The sequence below is a fragment of the Cyprinus carpio genome, unplaced genomic scaffold, assembly GCF_018340385.1.
Source record: "Cyprinus carpio isolate SPL01 unplaced genomic scaffold, ASM1834038v1 S000000086, whole genome shotgun sequence".
NCBI lineage: Eukaryota > Metazoa > Chordata > Actinopteri > Cypriniformes > Cyprinidae > Cyprinus > Cyprinus carpio.
This window is the reverse complement of record NW_024872839.1, coordinates 1-22,768: the sequence shown is the minus strand read 5'-3', so window position 1 is coordinate 22,768 and position 22,768 is coordinate 1.

Below are 22,768 nucleotides of genomic sequence, written 5' to 3'. Positions count from 1 at the left end.
CCTCAGCTGCTCACTAAAGCCAGATGATGATGGGGACAAATTTGCCAGTTGCTGGTTTTAGAATGTAAGGCACATCACCTGTTTCAACAGCCAATCACAGATCGTAGCAAAGTTCAAGCCAGGCTTTTCAACTGAGGGGACAGCTTACATTAGCTGGGTTGATGGAATACCCCCTGTTACTGTTACTCTTAATAATTTATTGTGTATTCTATTAATGCTTTACACACCTTGGTCATTCTAAAAAAGCTGAAACTGCACCTTCTTATCCTACCTCTTGTCTTTTTGTTTTTTTTGTATCTCCCAGAGGGAAGCTACTCAAAGGACTGTGTTGAAGGAAGTGGACTCGCCCTATATCTCTGTGTTGTATTATTAGTTATGCTGATTGATGAACCACATCTAAATCTGGATGCATCCTATATGGTGAAAATTCAACCTGTATGTACATTTACCAAGCAATTTAGTAAGCCTATTTATAATCGCTTCCTTGAAGATTGCACAAATCTCTTAGTATAGTAATGTATGATCTTATCAGATGTAAAGACTTGACTGACATGATGTTTGTTAGTGTATTCCTGCTTCTTAAAGAGAGGATCCCCATTGATTTTTGTACGCCACCATCAGGCAACTGTTTCTGACTTTATATGACAAATGTTTAAGAACAGATTTCTTAGTAACTTGCTTGAGAAATCTCAAACTTCCCAGGTAATGAATCTGGTCAGTTTTGTTAACATTTTGTTAAATTCCCTTTAGCATATCCTTCGACCATAATGTAAAATTTGATATTGTCTATTAGTAGCGGATTCTATGCCTGTTTTCCCAGAAGCGGCTGTCTATGTATCATACTACTTGATTTGGAATGCATTATCGGGATACATACGGTATGTTATGCCACCATTGAAGATAAACACAACTTCAATTATTTCTTAAAGATGGTTAATTTGTTGACAATTGATCTGTCACTGTTCAGTTTGGTCCTTACAAGTACAGATGAATATTGATACAGCAGATTTAGCTTATACATCGAGTACCTGAGTTATACATCTATTTCAGTTGACAGATAACTTGATTCCATTTGTTTCGTGCTTTTCAAGTTAATTTAACCTTATAGTCCAGTATTATTAAATACACCCTTATGAACATGTGTGACAAATATGCATTTGGTGTATTTTTTCATTGGTATGTTCGTTGAAAGACACAAAAAAAATATTATTTCCAAAGAAGAGTATTTTATGTTTTTACCATTTGCCATACAGTTATTATTAATTAATTTAAAAATTGATGATAATGGTTTGATTAAAAAAAAAAAGGCAAAAAAAAAAAATAGCTGGAGAAAGGAAACATAAATTAAGTTTTGTTGTCTAGTGTTTGATTGTGTATTGTGTTGTCGGTTTGCCTGCTTTATGATACAGGTATTTTCTGTGTATGCAAAGATGCAATCTCCTCACTTTCAGTGAGAACTCACCTTTCTGAGATCAAAATAAGTCATTGGATTTGCAGGATCACCCATAAAAAAAGTGTTTTATGGAGGGAGGGGTTGGCGGGGGTCTTTATAAGGGTTCTTGTAAACTTACAACAGTAAATAAAGAACTGGTTGTTTCAATAAGTAACTGTAACGTGTTTCCTTTACTATTACTTAAAATAATACCCATTGTAGCATAGTTTTAAAATGTATTTAGAGGTCTGAGAATGTGGCAAACAGTACTGTAACATCTAATCAGCCACTATTGTCTTAAATATCTCCTGTGTAGCACTTTGTCATGTATAATATGAGATTTTAACTAAATGTTGATTTTGGTAAAAGTTGCAACAATATGGTAATTATTTTGTGGAAATATTACAGTTTTTGACTATAGGGTATAAAAAATACATAAAAAAAAATTATAAAATAAATGAAGTACAAATGAGCAGTTAAAGCAAATAACTAAAAAAAAAAAAAAAAACAATCAGATGAGCATGACACCTGCCCTGTGCACACATTTCTCACCTTCTTTTTCCCCCAACACCATGTTTGCAATCCTGATAGGTGTTAAGGACCCCCTAAAAACTAGATGGTTCATCGCAAGGAATTCAGTCTTTTAATAACCTTACAATATGTGTAATGTAATGACCATCCAGTTTGCCATTATTACAGGTGGGGGGGAAAGCCCTGCAATACTTGGGTTGACAACTGAAAACATAGATCCTGCATGCCATCATGAAAATAAGGTTAAAATTAGACCCATATCAAACAAGTTTTCTGGTCCAAGGGTTTTTGTGAAGCTATTCCTTTGAGCAAAGTCTTGTCCATGAAATTGTGAGAATTAAAACTTTTTTGTAGGACTAAACAAATACATTGGCTAATAAAAATGTATTGTAATCTCTGAAGCTGACTCAATTTTAGTCACTATAGGTGTAATAGTGATGAACTGTAAGGAACTAAAGGAAAAGAAACAAACAAAATTCTTTTTTATAGACTGGGCCTTCAAAGTGCTCTCTGAAACTAGGTCTCTCAGCATGGCTTGTGACAATGAAAAGAAAAAATAAAACTTTTGTCGTAGAGCTAAACCAAAAAATTACATCTTGGAAAGGTCTCAACCTGGCGAGTAAACATATGTCAGGATGAAGGTTCTATGTGGATCTGCTTTCCAAATACTGATCTTTGAACCTTGACCCTCGGACCATGTTCGAAGGCTTATAAATCAGCAACAAGAAGGTTTACAGACATGGGACAACTGTTTATAGAGAGCTATGGACCTCAGCTATCAGGTGAGTAACAACTGGGGCTGCTGTCAAAAATAGGTCACAAGCAATTTTCACCCATTTCACAATTATATTTTTAATCTGATGACACCAATGTCTTTCCCAGGCTCTAAAACCCATCAAGAGCGCCCACAGTTTAATACTGCCAAACTTCTAATTATGGGGAATATATGTAATGTTATTTAAAAACTACAATACCCTGTAGAGACGCGCCGTGAACTTGTTACTAAGCGCACAACTCAGCGCCCATACTTCAAGTTCTTCCAGTTTCAAAGTAGGGTTAAACTTTTAGGGTTAAATGTAAACTCTATTTCCTAACTCTATATTTTCCCCCAGCAATCTCCTACAGCAGAAACACATACATTATGCTGCTTTTAGATGATCCCCCCCCGGATATGAAGACAATCGAGAGGATGTCCTTCATCGGGCTGATATTTAACTGTTATGTTGACCAAACAACTAAAAGGGCAGTCGCAAATGTATTTAAGACTACAATTCCCACAAGAGACGCACCATAGACACTTCTTACGGAGCATTCACAAATCGACCCACCAGATTTGTAGTTCTTTGTGTCTTTACTATACATTATTCATGAATCTCCTACAAGCCGTAAAGCGCTACATTTAGATTATCAGGGTGAAAAAAATCGCCAGGATGTCAGTTCTCTTTGGTAGTTTGGTTTGGTAGTGTAGAAATGACTTCGAGTTGAGGTCTATTGGTAATATGTTGTGTAATTATGACCTCAGCATGTTTGTTTTAGCCCCCTCGGGAAAGTAATAAAATGCCACTGCGCTATGTCACTATTAGGACCAAAAGTAAGGCCAAACAATACCGCAATAATGAAGACTTCAAAAAATATGTGATAGCCTACTGTCCCGAGACCTAATTACCTTTCACAAAAATCAGTAGCTGTCTTTTAAAGTGACAAAAAAACTGTTGAATACTCTATTAACTAGCATGGCGATCAAGAAAAAGTATCTTAATAATTAAACTTATATGCTACCCAAATTGTGTATTTCAAATAATCCACTTAAAACAAATTTCTCCATAAATTGCTCAATTTAATAGTTAAAAATTAACACGAGTATGGAAAAGTAAAAACCAAATCAAAACATCTTTACTTGTTATTGTAGTTGCATTGTGGTCTTTGACAAACTCTACAAGTGAAATCACACCAACTGATTATTTGTTCACTACCACTACAAACTTTAAAGAGACATCAAAACTAATTTAATGACAAGATGCATAAGTTGAAACCAAGTTGATATAGTCTTTGGCATGGAGTCTAGAATAGCCCACACCTGGTGATGCAGGGTTGAATAAGCAATGCTGAGATCTGGATGAAGTGGAGTCAGCTCCTGATGAGCTGAATGTGATGACTGGAGGGAATGGGGGTGGGAGAGGGTCATCATCCATTTGCCTGAAATGACAGGAGCTAGGAACAGCTTTACACTTTTAACTGACACGGTTGGCTCGAGACGAAAATATGGATTGGTTTTGAAGAAGTAAAACACCCCAGTCAGCTGACAAGTTTGGCCGTGGAGAGATAATGTATAGTATGAAGCTGGTCCACGTTATCTGTTACACCATATTCAAGCCTTCATTTCTCAAACAAGCCTTTCTTAACAGTGGACAGTGAGATTAAGGCGTAACTTGAAAAGGGCGGACAACAGAACTTGAAATCAGTTATGACTCATTGACTTCATCCCTCGCTGTCCCATACCTCATCACCAATAATGCTGGGCTGGTGGTGGGCACTCTCCTGTTGCACATAGCTGCCGTTGCACATCCAGGTAGAATGCTGCATCATTGGTGGTGGTTGAGGAGATTCCCCTCTCTTCCATGTAAAGTACTTCGTATTTAGTACCCAGAAAAGTGCTATATCAATGTAACAAATTATTATTAATTATGTAAAAAAAAACTGCTGTAATAAATTTATTTAGTGCAATTTATAATCGACGACATATAAAAACATATGTTTCTGAATAAAACATCTGAAAAGGAAATTGAGTTGAATTAAGTACATTTCTATTTAAGCCCCTCTGAGATTAAACCCAATGTGTCACATTTACTGGAGATTTTTCAGCCTTTTCTTCACTACAGAAAGATGAGTTACAACTTAAAATTGCTGCACAGAAACAATGTACATAAAATAGACGAGAAACCAAAATGGAGGTAAAAAATTATACTTTTTATTTATTTTAATTCCTTTGCGAGGAAATCCTTTGGCGGCCAGAGAATGGGCCCACTCCTTGCCACAAATAAAAGAAGTGAATTTTTTTGCACTTATACTTGGGTTTCCAATAAACATAAACCTTTTAACAAGTGTAAAGCACACATCATTACAGAAAATGTTTTCATAAGTATAACAGTTTCATTTTCCATCTATGAAGGACCACCACATTTGTGAAACCAGAACAGATTAATACAAATTATTGTAGCAGAAAAATAAAATGTAGTAAAAAATTAACAAAGTTAAAGTAAAATTAATAATGCATGCGATAATTGATAAAGCAAAAAAAAACATCACCATACATGACAGGGCTCCCACTCAACCAACATTTCTTCTTTGCCCGGTCAAGAAAATACAACACAAACAAAACACGCATGAATTCCATTCTTAGCATAAAGCTATTATGATTGGTTATAGGCACTGCACTTTCAGTTGAGTATTTGTACAGCAGCTGCTAATGAATTGTTTCAGTTACAAGGTAGTCCCTTTCTAATCTTTAATTCAAAAAGACCTGAAACATTAATAAAGTAATCTATCAAACCAATTACTGTATGTATAGTATGTATTGCCAAAACACACAAGTTTCTAAATCCTATTATGCGATCTGCCATACTGGTATACACTCTGCATTTTTTCTGACTGTCACAACTTTCTACAGCTTTCTCTTACAACCACTCCGATTGGGAATAAGCCTCTAGGCCTGTATGATAGGAAGCAATCCGCATATGTGCAAGATCATGAAAGTAGTAACTCACTGAAATCTGTTTTTCTACAATGCTAATACATTCATTTAATATGTTAGAAACATCTATAATGTGGGCAAGCTTTAGTCTTAACTTTGCACAAACTATCATTCTCTAACAGAGAGAGAAGTTTTCCAGCACTTGTGAACTTTCTTTCTGTTCATTTGCTTAGTTACACTAAAAGAGTGTTTCTGTACACAGAAGAGATAAACTAAGCGACTTATGCTTAGAAGTTCAAACTTAGTTTCATGATCATAAAACTTGTAACTCACTGAAATCTGTTTTTCTTCAATGCTAAAACACTTCATTTAAGATGTTAGAAACATCATTAACGTGGGCAAGCTTTAGTCTTAACTTTGCACAAACTATCATTCTCTAACAGAAAGAGAAGGTTTTCAGCACTTGTGGCCTTTCTTTCTGTTCATTTGCTTAGTTGCACTAACAGAGTGTTACTGTTCACAGAAAGCACTAAACTGAGCGTTTTATGCTTAGAATCTCAAACATATGTTCATGATCATAAAACTAGCATCTCACTGAAATCTGTGTTCTGCATTGCTGAATCATTTTATTAAAAGATGTTTGAAACATCTTTAATGTGGGCAAGCTTTAGTCTTAACTTTGCACAAACTATCATTTTCAAACAGAGAAAGAAGATTTTCAGCACTTGCATGCTTTCTTTCTGTTCATTTACTTAGTTGCACTAACAGAGTGTTACTTTTCACAGAAAGCGCTAAACTGAGCGTTTTATCCTTAGAAGCGCAATCATATGTGCAAGATCATGAAAGTAGTAACTCACTGAAATCTGTGTTTCTACAACGCTAAAACACTTCATTTAAGATGTTATAAACATCTTTAACGTGGGCAAGCTTTAGTCTTAACTTTGCACAAACTATCATTCTCTAACAGAGAGAGAAGGTTTTCAGCACTTGTGGCCTTTCTTTCTTTTCATTTGCTTAGTTGCACTAACAGAGTGTTTCTGTACACAGACGCGATAAACTGAGCGTTTTTTGCTTAGAATCTCAAACATATGTTCATGATCATAAAAATAGCAACTCACTGAAATCTGTTTTTCTACAATGCTAATACATTCATTTAATATGTTAGAAACATCTTTAATGTGGGCAAGCTTTAGTCTTAACTTTGCACAAACTATCATTCTCTAACAGAGAGAGAAGGTTTTCAGCACTTGTGGCCTTTCTTTCTGTTCATTTGCTTAGTTGCACTAACAGAGTGTTACTGTTCACAGAAAGAGCTAAACTGAGCGTTTTATGCTTAGAAGTTCAAAACATATGTGCAAGATCATGAGAAAGTAGTAACTCACTGAAATCTGTTTTTCTACAACGCTAAAAACACTTCATTTAAGATGTTAGAAACATTTTAATGTGGGCAAGCTTTAGTCTTAACTTTGCACAAACTATCATTCTCTAACAGAGAGAGAAGGTTTTCAGCACTTGTGGCCTTTCTTTCTGTTCATTTGCTTAGTTGCACTAACAGAGTGTTACTGTTCACAGAAAGCGCTAAACTGAGCGTTTTATGATTAGAAGAAGCAAATATAACATAAGTTCATGATCATAAAACTAGTAACTCACTGAAATCTGTTTTTCTGCAATGCTAAAACACTTCATTTAAGATATTAGAAACATCTTTAATGTGGGCAAGATTTAGTCTTAACTTTGCACAAACTATCATTCTCAAACAGAAACAGAAGGTTTTTTTCAGCACTTGTGGCCTTTCTTTCTGTTCATTTGATTAGTTGCACTAACAGAGTGTTACTGTACACAGAAACTCTAAACTGAGCGTTTTATTCTTAGCAGCTCAAACATATGTGCAAGATCATGAAAGTAGTAACTCAATGAAATCTGATTTTCTACAATGCTAAAACATTTCATTTAAGATGTTAGAAACATCTTTAACATGGGCAAGCTTTAGTCTTAACTTTGCATAATCTATCAATCTCTAACAGAGAGAGAAGGTTTTCAGCACTTGTGACCTTTCTTTCTGTTCATTTGCTTAGTTGCACTTACAGAGTGTTACTGTTCACAGAAAGCGCTAAACTGAGCGTTTTATGCTAAGAAGCTCAAACATATGTGCAAGATCATGAAAGTAGTAACTCACTGAAATCCTATTTTTCTACAATGCTAAAACACTTCATTTAAGATGTTAGAAACATCTTTAACGTGGGCAAGCTTTAGTCTTAACTTTGCACAAACTATCATTCTCTAACAGAGAGATAAGGTTTTCAGCACTTGTGGCCTTTCTTTCTGTTCATTTGCTTAGTTGCACTAACAGAGTGTTACTGTTCACAGAAACGCTAAATTGAGCGTTTTATGCTTAGAATCTCAAACATATGTTAATGATCATAAAACTAGTAACTCACTGAAATCTATTTTTCTACAATGCTAAAACACTTCATTTAACGTGTAAGAAACATATTTAATGTGGGCAAGCTTTAGTCTTAACTTTGCACAAACTATCATTCTCTAACAGAAAGAGAAGGTTTTCAGCACTTGTGGCCTTTCTTTCTGTTCATTTGCTTAGTTGCACTAACAGAGTGTTACTGTTCACAGAAAGCGATAAACTGAGCGTTTTATGCTTAGAAGCTCAAAACATATGTGCAAGATCATAAAAGTAGTAACTCACTGAAATCTGTTTTTCTACAATGCTAAAACACTTCATTTAAGATGTTAGAAACATCTTTAACGTGGGCAAGCTTTAGTATTAACTTTGCACAAACTATCATTCTCTAACAGAGAGAGAAGGTTTTCAGCACTTGTGGCCTTTCTTTCTGTTCATTTGCTTAGTTGCACTAACAGAGTGTTACTGTTCACAGAAAGCTCCTTAAACTGAGCGTTTTATGCTTAGAAGCTCAAACATATGTTCATGATCATAAAATTAGTAACTCACTGAAATCTGTTTTTCAACAATGCTAAAACACTTTTATTAAAAGAAGTTAGAAACATCTTTAATGTGGGCAAGCTTTAGTCTTAACTTTGCACAAACTATCATTCTCTAGCAGAGAGAGAAGGTTTTCAGCACTTGTGGCCTTTCTTTCTGTTCATTTTTTTAGTTGCACTAACAGAGTGTTACTGTTCACAGAAAGCGCTAAACTGAGCGATGTTTAGAAGCTCAAACATATGTGCAAGATCATGAAAGTAAGTAACTTCTCACTGAAATCTGTTTTTCTACAATGCTAAAACACTTCATTTAAGATGTTAGAAACATCTTTAATGTGGGCAAGCTTTAGTCTTAACTTTGCACAAACTATCATTCTCTAACAGAGAGAGAAGGTTTTCAGCACTTGTGGCCTTTCTTTATGTTCATTTGCTCATTTGCACTAACAGAGTGTTACTGTTCACAGAAAGCGCTAAACTGAGCGTTTTAATGCTTAGAAGCTCAAACATATGTGCAAGATCATGAAAGTAGTAACTCACTGAAATCTGTTTTTCTACAATGCTGAAACACTTCATTTAAGATGTCAGAAACATCTTTAATGTGGGCAAGCTTTAGTCTTAACTTTGCACAAACTATCATTCTCTAACAGAGAGAGAAGGTTTTCAGCACTTGTGGCCTTTCTTTCTGTTCATTTGCTTAGTTTCACTAACAGAGTGTTACTGTTCACAGAAAGCGCTAAACTGAGCGTTTTTTGTTTAGAAGCTCAAACATATGTGCAAGATCATGAAAGTAGTAACTCACTGAAATCTGTTTTTCTACAATGCTAAAACACATTCATTTAAGATGTTAGAAACATCTTTAATGTGGGCAAGCTTTTGTCTTAACTTTGCACAAACTATCATTCTCTAACAGAGACAGAAGGTTTTCAGCACTTGTGGCATTTCTTTCTGTTCATTTGCTTAGTTGCACTAACAGAGTGTTACTGTTCACAGAAAGCGCTAAACTGAGCGTTTTATGCTTAAAATCTCAAAACATATGTTCATGATCATGAAAAGTAGTAACTCACTGAAATCTGTTTTTCTACAATGGTAAAACACTTCATTTAAGATGTTAGAAACATCTTTAATGTGGGCAAGCTTTAGTCTTAACTTTGCACAAACTATCAATCTCTAACAGAGAGAGAAGGTTTTCAGCACTTGTGGCCTTTCTTTCTGTTCATTTGCTTAGTTGCACTAACAGAGTGTTACTGTTCACAGAAAGCACTAAACTGAGCGTTTTATGCTTAGAATCTCAAACATATGTTCATGATCATGAAAGTAGTAACTCACTGAAATCTGTTTTTCTACAATGCTAAAACACTTCATTTAACGTGTTAGAAACATATTTAATGTGGGCAAGCTTTAGTCTTAACTTTGCACAAATTATCATTCTCTAACAGACAAATAAGGTTTTCAGCACTTGTGGCCTTTCTTTCTGTTCATTTGCTTAGATGCACTTATAGAGTGTTACTGTTCACAGAAACGCTAAGCTGAGCGTTTTATGCTTAGAAGCTCAAACTTATGTTCATGATCATAAAATTAGTAACTCACTGAAATCTGTTTTTCTACAATGCTAAAACACTTCATTTAAGATGTTAGAAACATCTTTAATGTGGGCAAGCTTTTGTCTTAACTTTGCACAAACTACCATTCTCTAACAGATAAATAAGGTTTTCAGCACTTGTGGCCTTTCTTTCTGTTCATTTGCTTAGTTGCACTAACAGAGTGTTACTGTTCACAGAAAGCGCTAAACTGAGCGTTTTATGCTTAGATGCTCAAACATATGTGCAAGACCATGAAAGTAGTAACTCACTGAAATCTGTTTTTCTACAGTGCTGAAACACTTCATTTAAGATGTTAGAAACATCTTTAATGTGGGCAAGCTTTAGTCTTAACTTTGCACAAACTATCATTCTCTAACAGAGAGAGAAGGTTTTCAGCACTTGTGGCCTTTCTTTCTGTTCATTTGCTTAGTTGCACTCACAGAAAGCGCTAAACTGAGCTTTTTATTCTTAGAAGCTCAAACATATGTGCAAGATCATGAAAGTAGTAACTCACTGAAATCTGTTTTTCTACAATGCTAAAACACTTCATTTAAGATGTTAGAAACATCTTTAATGTGGGCAAGCTTTAGTCTTAACTTTGCACAAACTATCATTCTCTAACAGAGAGAGAAGGTTTTCAGCACTTGTGGCCTTTCTTTCTGTTCATATGCTTAGTTGCACTAACAGAGTGTTACTTTTCACAGAAAGCGCTAAACTGAGCGTTTTATGCTTAGAAGCTCAAACATATGTGCAAGATCATGAAAGTAGTAACTCACTGAAATCTGTTTTCTGCAATGCTAAAACATTCATTTAAGATGTTAGAAACATAATTAATGTGGGCAATCTTTAGTCTTAACTTTGCACAAACTATCATTCTCTAACAGAGAGAGAAGGTTTTCAGCACTTGTGGCCTTTCTTTCTGTTCATTTGCTTAGTTGCACCAACAGAGTGTTACTGTTCACAGAAAGCGCTAAACTGAGCGTTTTATGCTTAGAAGCACAAACATATTTGCAAGATCATGAAAGTAGTAACTCACTGAAATCTGTTTTTCTACAATGCTAAAACACTTCATTTAAGATGTTAGAAACATCTTTAATGTGGGCAAGATTTAGTCTTAACTTTGCAAAAACTATCATTCTCTAACAGAGAGAGAAGGTTTTCAGCACTTGTGGCCTTTCTTTCTGTTCATTTGCTTAGTTGCACTAACAGAGTGTTACTGTTCACAGAAAGCGCTACATAACTTTGCACAAACTATCATTCTCTAACAGAGAAAGGAGATCATAAAAGTAGTAACTCACTGAAATCTGTATTTGCTACAATGCTAAAACACTTCATTTAAGATGCTAGAAACATCTTTAATGTGGGCAAGCTTTAGTCTTAACTTTGCACAAACTATCATTCTCTAACAGAGAGAGAAGGTTTTCCAGCACTTGTGGCCTTTCTTTCTGTTCATTTGCTTAGTTGCACTAACAGAGTGTTACTGTTCACAGAAAGCGCTAAACTGAGCGCTTTTATTCCTAGAAACTCAAAAACATATGTGCAAGATCATGAAAGTAGTAACTCACTGAAATCTGTTTTTCTACAATGCTAAAACATTTCATTTAAGATGTTAGAAACATCTTTAATGTGGGCAAGCTTTAGTCTTAACTTTGCACAATCTATCATTCTCTAACAGAGAGAGAGAGGTTTTCAGCACTTGTGGCCTTTCTTTCTGTTCATTTGCTTAGTTGCACTAACAGAGTGTTACTGTTCACAGAAAGCGCTAAACTGAGCGTTTCATGCTTAGAAGCACAACATATGTGCAAGATCATGAAGGTAGTAACTTACTGAAATCTATTTTTCTACAATGCTAAAACACTTCATTTAAGATGTTAGAAACATCTTTAATTTCACAAAACCTAAAAACTAACCTACCAAAAACTATAATTCCATAACAAAGAGAGAAGGTTTTCAACACTTGTGGCCTTTCTTTCTGTTCATTTGCTTAGTTGCACTTACAGAGTGTTACTGTTCACAGAAACGCTAAACTGAGCGTTTTATGCCTAGAAGCTCAAACATAAGTGCATGATCATAAAACTAGTAACTCACTGAAATCTGTTTTTCTACAATGCTAAAACATTCATTTAAGATGTTAGAAACATCTTTAATGTGGGCAACCTTTAGTCTTAACTTTGCACAAACTATCATTCTCTAACAGAAAGAGAAGGTTTTTCAGCACTTGTGGCCTTTCTTTCTGTTCTGTTCATTTGCTTAGTTGCACTAACAGAGTGTTACTGTTCACAGAAAGCGCTAAACTGAGCGTTTTATTCTTAGAAGCTCAAACATATGTGCAAGATCATGAAAGTAGTAACTCACTGAAATCTGTTTTTCTACAATGCCAATACATTAATTTAATATGTTAGAAACATCTTTAATGTGGGCAAGCTTTAGTCTTAACTTTGCACAAACTATCATTCTCTAAAAGAGAAATAAGGTTTTCAGCACTTGTGGCCTTTCTTTCTGTTCATTTGCTTAGTTGCACCAACAGAGTGTTACTGTTCACAGAAAGCGCTAAATTGAGCGTTTTATGCTTAGAAGCTCAAACATATGTTCATGATCATAAAAGTAGTAACTCACTGAAATCTGTTTTTCAACAAATGCTAAAACACTTCATTTTAGATGTTAGAAACATCTTTAATGTGGGCAAGCTTTAGTCTTAACTTTTCACAAACTATCATTCTCTAACAGAGAGAGAATGTTTTCAGCACTTGTGGCCTTTCTTTTTGTTCATTTGCTTAGTTGCACTAACAGAGTGTTACTGTTCACAGAAAGCGCTAAACTGAGCGTTCTTATGCTTAGAAGCTCAAACATATGTGCAAGATCATGAAAGTATTAACTCACTGAAATCTGTTTTTCTACAATGCTAAAACACTTCATTTAAGATGTTAGAAACATCTTTAACGTGGGCAAGCTTTAGTCTTAACTTTGCACAAACTATCATTCTCTAACAGAGAGAGAAGGTTTCCAGCACTTGTGGCCTTTCTTTCTGTTCATTTGCTTAGTTGCACTAACAGAGTGTTACTGTTCACAGAAAGCGCTAAACTGAGCGTTTTATGCTTAGAAGCTCAAACATATGTGCAAGACCATTAAAAGTAGTAACTCACTGAAATCTGTTTTTCTACAATGCTAAAACACTTCATTTAAGATGATAGAAACATATTTAATGTGGGCAAGCTTTAGTCTTAACTTTGCACAAACTATCATTCTCTAACAGAGAGAGAAGGTTTTCAGCACTTGTGGCCTTTCTTTCTGTTCATATTGCTTAGATGCACTAACAGAGTGTTACTGTTCACAGAAAGCGCTAAACTGAGCGTTTTATGCTTAGATGCTCAAACATATGTGCAAGACCATGAAAACTAGTAACTCACTGAAATCTGTTTTTCTTCAATGCTAAAACACTTCATTTAAGATGTTAGAAACATCTTTAATGTGGGCAAGGTTAAGTCTTAACTTTGCACAAACTATCATTCTCTAACACAGAGAGAGAAGGTTTTTCAGCACTTGTGGCCTTTCTTTTCATTTCATTTGCTTAGTTGCACTAACAGAGTGTTACTGTTCACAGAAACCACTAAACTGAGCGTTTTAATGCTTAGAAGCTCAAACATATGTGCAAGATCATAAAAGTAGTAACTCACTGAAATCTGTTTTTCTACAATGCTAAAACACTTCATTTAAGAAGTGTTAGAAACATCTTTAATGTGGGCAAGATTTAGTCTTAACTTTACACAAACTATCATTCTCTAACAGAGAGAGAAGGTTTTCAGCACTTGTGGCCTTTCTTTCTGATCATTTGCTTAGTTGCACTAACAGAGTGTTTCTGTTCACAGAAAGCGCTAAACTGAGCGTTTTATGCTTAGAAGCTCAAACATATGTGCAAGATCATAAAAGTAGTAACTCACTGAAATCTGTTTTTCTACAATGCTAAAACACCTTCATTTAAGATGTTAGAAACATCTTTAATATGGGCAAGCTTTAGTCTTAACTTTGCACAAACTATCATTCTCTAACAGAGAGACAAGGTTTTCAGCACTTGTGGCCTTTCTTTCTTTTCATTTTATTAGTTGCACTAACAGAGTGTTACTGTTCACAGAAAGCGCTAAACTGAGCGTTTTATGCTTAGAAGCTCAAACATATGTCCATGATCATAAAACTTGTAACTCACTGAAATCTGTTTTTCTACAATGCTAAAAAACATCTTTTAAGATGTTAGAAACATCTTTAATGTGGGCAAGCTTTAGTCTTCACTTTGCACAAACCTATCATTCTCTAACAGAGAGAGAAGGTTTTCAGCACTTGTGGCCTTTCTTTCTGTTCATTTGCTTAGTTGCACTAACAGAGTGTTACTGTTCACAGAAAGCGCTAAACTGAGCGTTTTTTGTTTAGAATCAAAAACATATGTGCAAGATCATGAAAGTAGTAACTCATTGAAATCTGTTTTTCTATAATGCTAAAACATTTCATTTAAGGTGTTAGAAACATCTTTAATGTGGGCAAGCTTTAGTCTTAACTTTACACAAACTATCATTCTCTAACAGAGAGAGAAGTTTTTCAGCACTTGTGGCCTTTCTTTCTGTTCATTTGCTTAGTTGCACCAACAGAGTGTTACTGTTCACAGAAAGCGCTAAACTGAGCGTTTTATGCTTAAAATCTCAAACATATGTTCAAGATCATGAAAGTTGTAACTCACTGAAATCTGTTTTTCTACAATGCTAAAACACTTCATTTAAGATGTTAGAAACATCTTTAACGTTGGGCAAGCTTTAGTCTTAACTTTGCACAAACTATCATTCTCAAACAGAGAAAGAATATTTTCAGCACTTGTGGCCTTTCTTTCTGTTCATTTGCTTAGTTGCACTAACAGAGTGTTACTGTTCACAGAAAGCGCTAAACTGAGCGTTTTATGCTTAGAAGCTCAAACACATGTGCAAGATCATAAAAGAAGTAAACATCTTTAATGTGGTTTTCTGCAATGCTAAACCATTGCAACTAAAGATGTTTGAAACATCTTTAATGTGGGCAAGCTTTAGTCTTAACTTTGCACAAACTATCATTCTCTAACAGAGAGAGAAGGTTTTCAGCACTTGTTGGCTTTCTTTCTGTTCATTTGCTTAGTTGCACTAACAGAGTGTTACTGTTCACAGAAAGCGCTAAACTGAGCGTTTTATCCTTAGAAGCGCAAACATATGTGCAAGATCATGAAAGTAGTAACTCACTGAAATCTGTTTTTCTACAATGCTAAAACACTTCATTTAAGATGTTAGGAACATCTTTAACGTGGGCAAGCTTTAGTCTTAACTTTGCACAAACTATCATTCTCTAACAGAGAGAGAAGGTTTTCAGCACTTGTGGCCTTTCTTTCTGTTCATTTGCTTAGTTGCACTAACAGAGTGTTACTGTTCACAGAAAGCGCTAAACTGAGCGTTTTTTGCTTAGATGCTCAAACATATGTTCATGATCATAAAAGTAGTAACTCACTGAAATCTGTTTTTCTACAATGCTAAAACACTTCATTTAAGATGTTAGAAACATCTTTAATGTGGGCAAGATTTAGTCTTAACTTTGCACAAACTATCATTCTCTAACAGAGAGAGAAGGTTTTCAGCACTTGTGGCCTTTCTTTCTGTTCATTTGATTAGTTGCACTAACAGAGTGTTACTGTTCACAGAAAGCGCTAAACTGAGCGTTTTATGCTTAGAAGCTCAAACATATGTTCAAGATCATGAAAGTAGTAACTCACTGAAATCTGTTTTTTACTACAATGCTAAAACACTTCATTTAAGATGTTAGAAACATCTATAATGTGGGCAAGCTTTAGTCTTAACTTTGCACAAACTATCATTCTCTAACAGAGAGAGAAGGTTTTCAGCACTTGTGGCCTTTCTTTCTGTTCATTTGCTTAGTTGCACTAACAGAGTGTTACTGTTCTCAGAAAGCGCTAAACTGAGCGTTTTACTCTTAGAAGCTCAAACATATGTTCAAGATCATGAAAGTAGTAACTCACTGAAATCTGTTTTTCTACAATGCTAAAACACTTCATTTAAGATGTTAGAAACATCTTTAATGTGGGCAAGCTTTAGTCTTAACTTTGCACAAACTATCATTCTCTAACAGAGAGAGAAGGTTTTCAGCACTTGTGGCCTTTCTTTCTGTTCATTTGCTTAGTTGCACTAACAGAGTGTTACTGTTCACAGAAAGCGCTAAACTGAGTGATTTATGCTTAGAAGCTCAAACACATGTTCATGATCATAAAATTAGTAACTCAATGAAATCTGTTTTTCTACAATGCTAAAACACTTCATTTAAGATGTTAGAAACATCTTTAATGTGGGCAAGCTTTAGTCTTAACTTTGCACAAACTATCATTCTCTAACAGAGAGAGAAGGTTTTCAGCACTTGTGGCCTTTCTTTCTGTTCATTTGCTTAGTTGCACTAACAGAGTGTTACTGTTCACAGAAAGCGCTAAACTGAGCGTTTTATGCTTAGAAGCTCAAACATATGTGCAAGATCATGAAAGTAGTAACTCACTGAAATCTGTTTTTCTACAATGCTAAAACACTTCATTTAAGATGTTAGAAACATCTTTAATGTGGGCAAGCTTTAGTCTTAACTTTGCACAAACTATCATTCTCTAACAGAGAAATAAGGTTTTCAACACTTGTGGCCTTTCTTTCTGTTCATTTGCTTAGTTGCACTTACAGAGTGTTACTGTTCACAGAAACGCTAAACTGAGCGTTTTATGCTTAGAATCTCAAACATATGTTCATGATCATAAAAGTAGTAACTCACTGATTTTCTACAATGCTAAAACATTTCACATTCATTTAATATGTTAGAAACATCTTTAATGTGGGCAAGCTTTAGTCTTAACTTTGCACAAACTATCATTCTCTAACAGAGAGAGATAAGGTTTTCAGCACTTGTGACCTTTCTTTCTGTTCATTTGATTAGTTTCACTAACAGAGTGTTACTGTTCACAGAAAGCGCTAAACTGAGCGTTTTATGCTTAGAAGCTCAAACATATGTGCAAGATCATGAAAGTAGTAACTCACTGAAATCTGTTTTTCTACAATGCTGAAACACTTCATTTAAGATGTTAGAAACATCTTTAACGTGGGCAAGCTTTAGTCTTAACTTTGCAAAAACTATCATTCTCTAACAGAGAGAGAAGGTTTTCAGCACTTGTGGCCTTTCTTTCAGTTCATTTGCTTAGTTGCACTAACAGAGTGTTACTGTTCACAGAAAGCGCTAAACTGAGCGTTTTATCCTTAGAAGCTCAAACATAAGTTCATGATCATAAAAGTTCTAACTCACTGAAATCTGTTTTTCTGCAATGCTAAAACACTTCATTTAAAGATGTTAGAAACATCTTTAATGTGGGCAAGCTTTAGTCTTAACTTTACACAAACTATCATTCTATAACAGAGAAATAAGGTTTTCAGCACTTGTGGCCTTTCTTTCTGATTAATTTGCTTAGTTGCACTTACAGAGTGTTACTGTTCACAGAAACGCTAAACTGCGCTTTTTATGTTTAGAAGCTCAAACATATTTGAAAGATTATGAAAGTAGTAACTCACTGAAATCAGTTTTTTCTACAATGCTAAAACACTTCATTTAAGATGTTAGAAACATCTTTAATGTGGGCAAGCTTTAGTCTTAACGTTGCACAAACTATCATTCTCTAACAGAGAGAGAAGTTTTTCAGCACTTTTGGCCTTTCTTTCTGTTCATTTGCTTAGTTGCACTAACAGAGTGTTACTGTTCACAGAAAGCGCTAAACTGAGCGTTTTATGCTTAGAAGCTCAAACTTATTTTCATAATCATAAAACTAGTAACTCACTGAAATCTGTTTTTCTACAATGCTAAAACACTTCATTAAAGATGTTAGAAACATCTTTAATATGGGCAAGCTTTAGTCTTAACTTTGCACAAACTATCATTCTCTAACAGAGAGAGAAGGTTTTCAGCACTTGTGGCCTTTCTTTCTGTTCATTTGCTTAGTTGCACTAACAGAGTGTTACTGTTCACAGAAAGCACTAAACTGAGCGTTTTATGCTTAGAATCTCAAACATATGTTCATGATCATAAAACTAGCATCTCACTGAAATCTGTTTTTCTACAATGCTAAAACACTTCATTTAAGATGTTAGAAACATCTTTAATGTGGGCAAGCTTTAGTCTTAACTTTGCACAAACTATCATTCTCTAACAGAGAGAGAAGTTTTTCAGCACTTGTGGCCTTTCTTTCTGTTCATTTGCTTAGTTGCACTAACAGAGTGTTACTGTTCACAGAAAGCGCTAAACTGAGCGTTTTATGCTTAGAAGCTCAAACATATGTGCAAGATCATGAAAGTAGTAACTCACTGAAATCCTATTTTTCTACAATGCTAAAACACTTCATTTAAGATGTTAGAAACATCTTTAACGTGGCCAGCTTTAGTCTTAACTTTGCACAAACTATCATTCTCTAACAGAGAGAGAAGGTTTTCAGCACTTGTGGCCTTTCTTTCTGTTCATTTGCTTAGTTGCACTAACAGAATGTTACTGTTCACAGAAAGCGCTAAACTGAGCGTTTTATGCTTAAAATCTCAAACATATGTTCATGATCATAAAACTAGTAACTCACTGAAATCTGATTTTTCTACAATGCTAAAACATTTCATTTAAAGATGTTTAGAAACATCTTTAATGTGGGCAAGCTTTAGTCTTAACTTTGCACAAACTATCATTCTCTAACAGAGAGAGAAGGTTTTCAGCACTTGTGGCCTTTCTTTCTGTTCATTTGCTTAGTTGCACTAACAGAGTGTTACTGTTCTCAGAAAGCGCTAAACTGAGCGTTTTATGCTTAGATGCTCAAACATATGTGCAAGACCATGAAAGAAGTAACTTACTGAAATCTATTTTTCTACAATGCTAAAACACTTCATTTAACGTGTTAGAAACATATTTAATGTGGGCAAGCTTTAGTCTTAACTTTGCACAAATTATCATTCTCTAACAGACAAATAAGGTTTTCAGCACTTGTGGCCTTTCTTTCTGTTCATTTGATTAGTTGCACTAACAGAGTGTTACTGTTCACAGAAAGCGCTAAACTGAGCGTTTTATGCTTAGAAGCTCAAACATATGTGCACGATCATGAAAGTTCTTACTCACTGAAATCTGTTATTTCTACAATGCTAAAAAACTTCATTTAAGATGTTAGAAACATCTTTAATGTGGGCAAGATTTAGTCTTAACTTTGCACAAACTATCATTCTCTAACAGAGAGAGAAGGTTTTCAGCACTTGTGGCCTTTCTTTCTGTTCATTTGATTAGTTGCACTAACAGAGTGTTACTGTTCACAGAAAGCGCTAAACTGAGCGTTTTATGCTTAGAAGCTCAAACATATGTGCAAGATCATGAAAGTCGTAACTCACTGAAATCTGTTTTTCTACAATGCTAATACATTCATTTAATATGTTAGAAACATCTTTAATGTGGGCAAGCTTTAGTCTTAACTTTGCACAAACTATCATTCTCTAACAGAGAGAGAAGGTTTTCAGCACTTGTGGCCTTTCTTTCTGTTCATTTGCTTAGTTGCACTAACAGAGTGTTACTGTTCACAGAAAGCGCTAAACTGAGCGTTTTATCCTTAGAAGCTCAAATCATAAGTTCATGATCATAAAAGTAGTAACTCACTGAAATCTGTTTTTCTACAATGCTAAAACACTTTAAGATGTTAGAAACATCTTTAATGTGGGCAAGCTTTAGTCTTAACTTTGCACAAACTATCATTCTCTAACAGAGAAAGAAGGTTTTAAGCACTTGTGGCCTTTCTTTCTGTTCATTTGATTAGTTGCACTAACAGAGTGTTACTGTTCACAGAAAGCTCTAAAACGAGCGTTTTATGCTTAGAAGCTCAAACATATGTGCAAGATCATGAAAGTAGTAACTCATTGAAATCTGTTTTTCTACAATGCTAAAACACTTCATTTAAGATGTTAGAAACATCTTTAATGTGGGCAAGCTTTAGTCTTAACTTTGCACAAACTATCATTCTCTAACAGATAAATAAGGTTTTCAGCACTTGTGGCCTTTCTTTCTGTTCATTTGCTTAGTTGCACTAACAGAGTGTTACTGTTCACAGAAAGCGCTAAACTGAGCGTTTTATGCTTAGAAGCTCAAACATATGTGCAAGATCATGAAAAGTAGTAACTCACTGAAATCTGTTTTTCTACAATGCTAAAACACTTCATTTAAGATGTCAGAAACACCTTTAATGTGGGCAAGCTTTTGTCTTAACTTTGCACAAACTACCATTCTCTAACAGATAAATAAGGTTTTAAGCACTTGTCGCCTTTCTTTCTGTTCATTTGCTTAGATGCACTTACAGAGTATTACTGTTCATGGAAAGCGCTAAACTAAGCGTTTTATGCTTAGAAGCACAACATATGTGCAAGATCATGAAAGTAGTAACTCACTGAAATCTGTTTTTCTACAATGCTAAAACACTTCATTAAAGATGTTAGAAACATCTTTAACGTGGGCAAGCTTTAGTCTTAACTTTGCACAAACTATCATTCTCGAACAGAGAAATAAGGTTTTCAGCACTTGTGGCCTTTCTTTCTGTTCATTTGATTAGTTGCACTAACAGAGTGTTACTGTTCACAGAAAGCGCTAAACTGAGCGTTTTATGCTTAGAAGCTCAACATATGTTCATGATCATAAAAGTTCTAACTCACTGAAATCTGTTTTTCTGCAATGCTAAAACACTTCATTTAAGATATTAGAAACATCTTTAATGTGGGCAAGCTTTAGTCTTAACTTTGCACAAACTATCATTCTCTAACAGAGAAATAAGGTTTTCAGCACTTGTGGCCTTTCTTTCTGATTAATTTGCTTAGTTGCACTTACAGAGTGTTACTGTTCACAGAAACGCTAAACTGAGCTTTTTATGCTTAGAATCTCAAACATATGTTCATGATCATAAAACTAGTAACTCACTGAAATCTGTTTTTCTACAATGCTAAAACATTTTATTTAAAGATGTTAGAAACATCTTTAATGTGGGCAAGCTTTAGTCTTAACTTTGCACAAACTATCATTCTCTAACAGAGAAAGAGAGTTTTCAGCACTTGTGGCATTTCTTTCTGTTCATTTGCTTAGTTGCACCAACAGAGTGTTACTGTTCACAGAAAGCGCTAAACTGAGCGTTTTATGCCTTAGAAGCTCAAACATATGTGCAAGATAATGAAAGTAGTAACTCACTGAAATCTGTTTTTCTACAATGCTAAAACACTTCATTTAAGATGTTAGAAACATCTTTAACGTGGGCAAGCTTTAGTCTTAACTTTGCAAAAACTATCATTCTCTAACAGAGAGAGAAAGTTTTCAGCACTTGTGGCCTTTCTTTCTGTTGATTTGTATAGTTGCACAAACAGAGTGTTAATGTTCAAAAAAAGCGCTAAACTGAGCGTTTTATGCTTAGAAGCTCAAACATGTTCATGATCATAAAAGTAGTAACTCACTTAAATCTGTTTTTCTGCAATGCTAAAACACTTCATTTAAGATATTAGAAACATCTTTAATGTGGGCAAGCTTTAGTCTTAACTTTGCACAAACTATCATTCTCTTACAGAGAAAGAAGGTTTTAAGCACTTGTGGCCTTTCTTTCAGTTCATTTGCTTAGATGCACTTACAGAGTGTTACTGTTCACAGAAACGCTAAACTGAGCGTTTTATGCTTAGAATCTCAAACACATTCGCAAAATCACGAAACCAGTAACTTACTGAAATATATTTTTCTACAATGCTAAAACACTTCATTTAACATGTTAGAAACATATTTAATGTGGGCAAGCTTTAGTCTTAACTTTGCACAAACTATCATTCTCTAACAGAGAGAGAAGGTTTTCAGCACTTGTGGCCTTTCTTTCTGTTCATTTGCATAGTTGCACTAACAGAGCGTTACTGTTCACAGAAAAGCACTAAACTGAGCGTTTTATGCTTAGAAGTTCAAACATATGTTCATGATCATAAAAGTAGTAACTCACTGAAATTTCTTTGTTCTACAATGCTAAAACACTTCATTTAAGATGTTAGAAACATGTTTAATGTGGGCAAGCTTTAGTCTTAACTTTGCACAAACTATCATTCTCTAACAGAGAAAGAAGGTTTCCAGGCACTTGTGGCATTTCTTTCTGTTCATTTGCTTAGTTGCACTAACATAGTATTACTGTACACAGAAAGCGCTAAACTGAGCGTTTTATGCTTAGAAGCTCAAACATATGTGCAAGATCATGAAAGTAGTAACTCACTGAAATCTGTTTTTCTGCAATGCTAAAACAATTTATTTAAGATGTTAGAAACATCTTTAATGTGGGCAAGCTTTAGTCTTAACTTTGCACAAACTATCATTCTCTAACAGAGAAAGAAGGTTTTCAGCACTTGTGGCCTTTCTTTCTGTTCATTTGCTTAGATGCACTTACAGAGTGTTACTGTTCACAGAAACGCTAAACTGAGCGTTTTATGCAAGAAGCGCAAACATATGTGCAAGATCATGAAA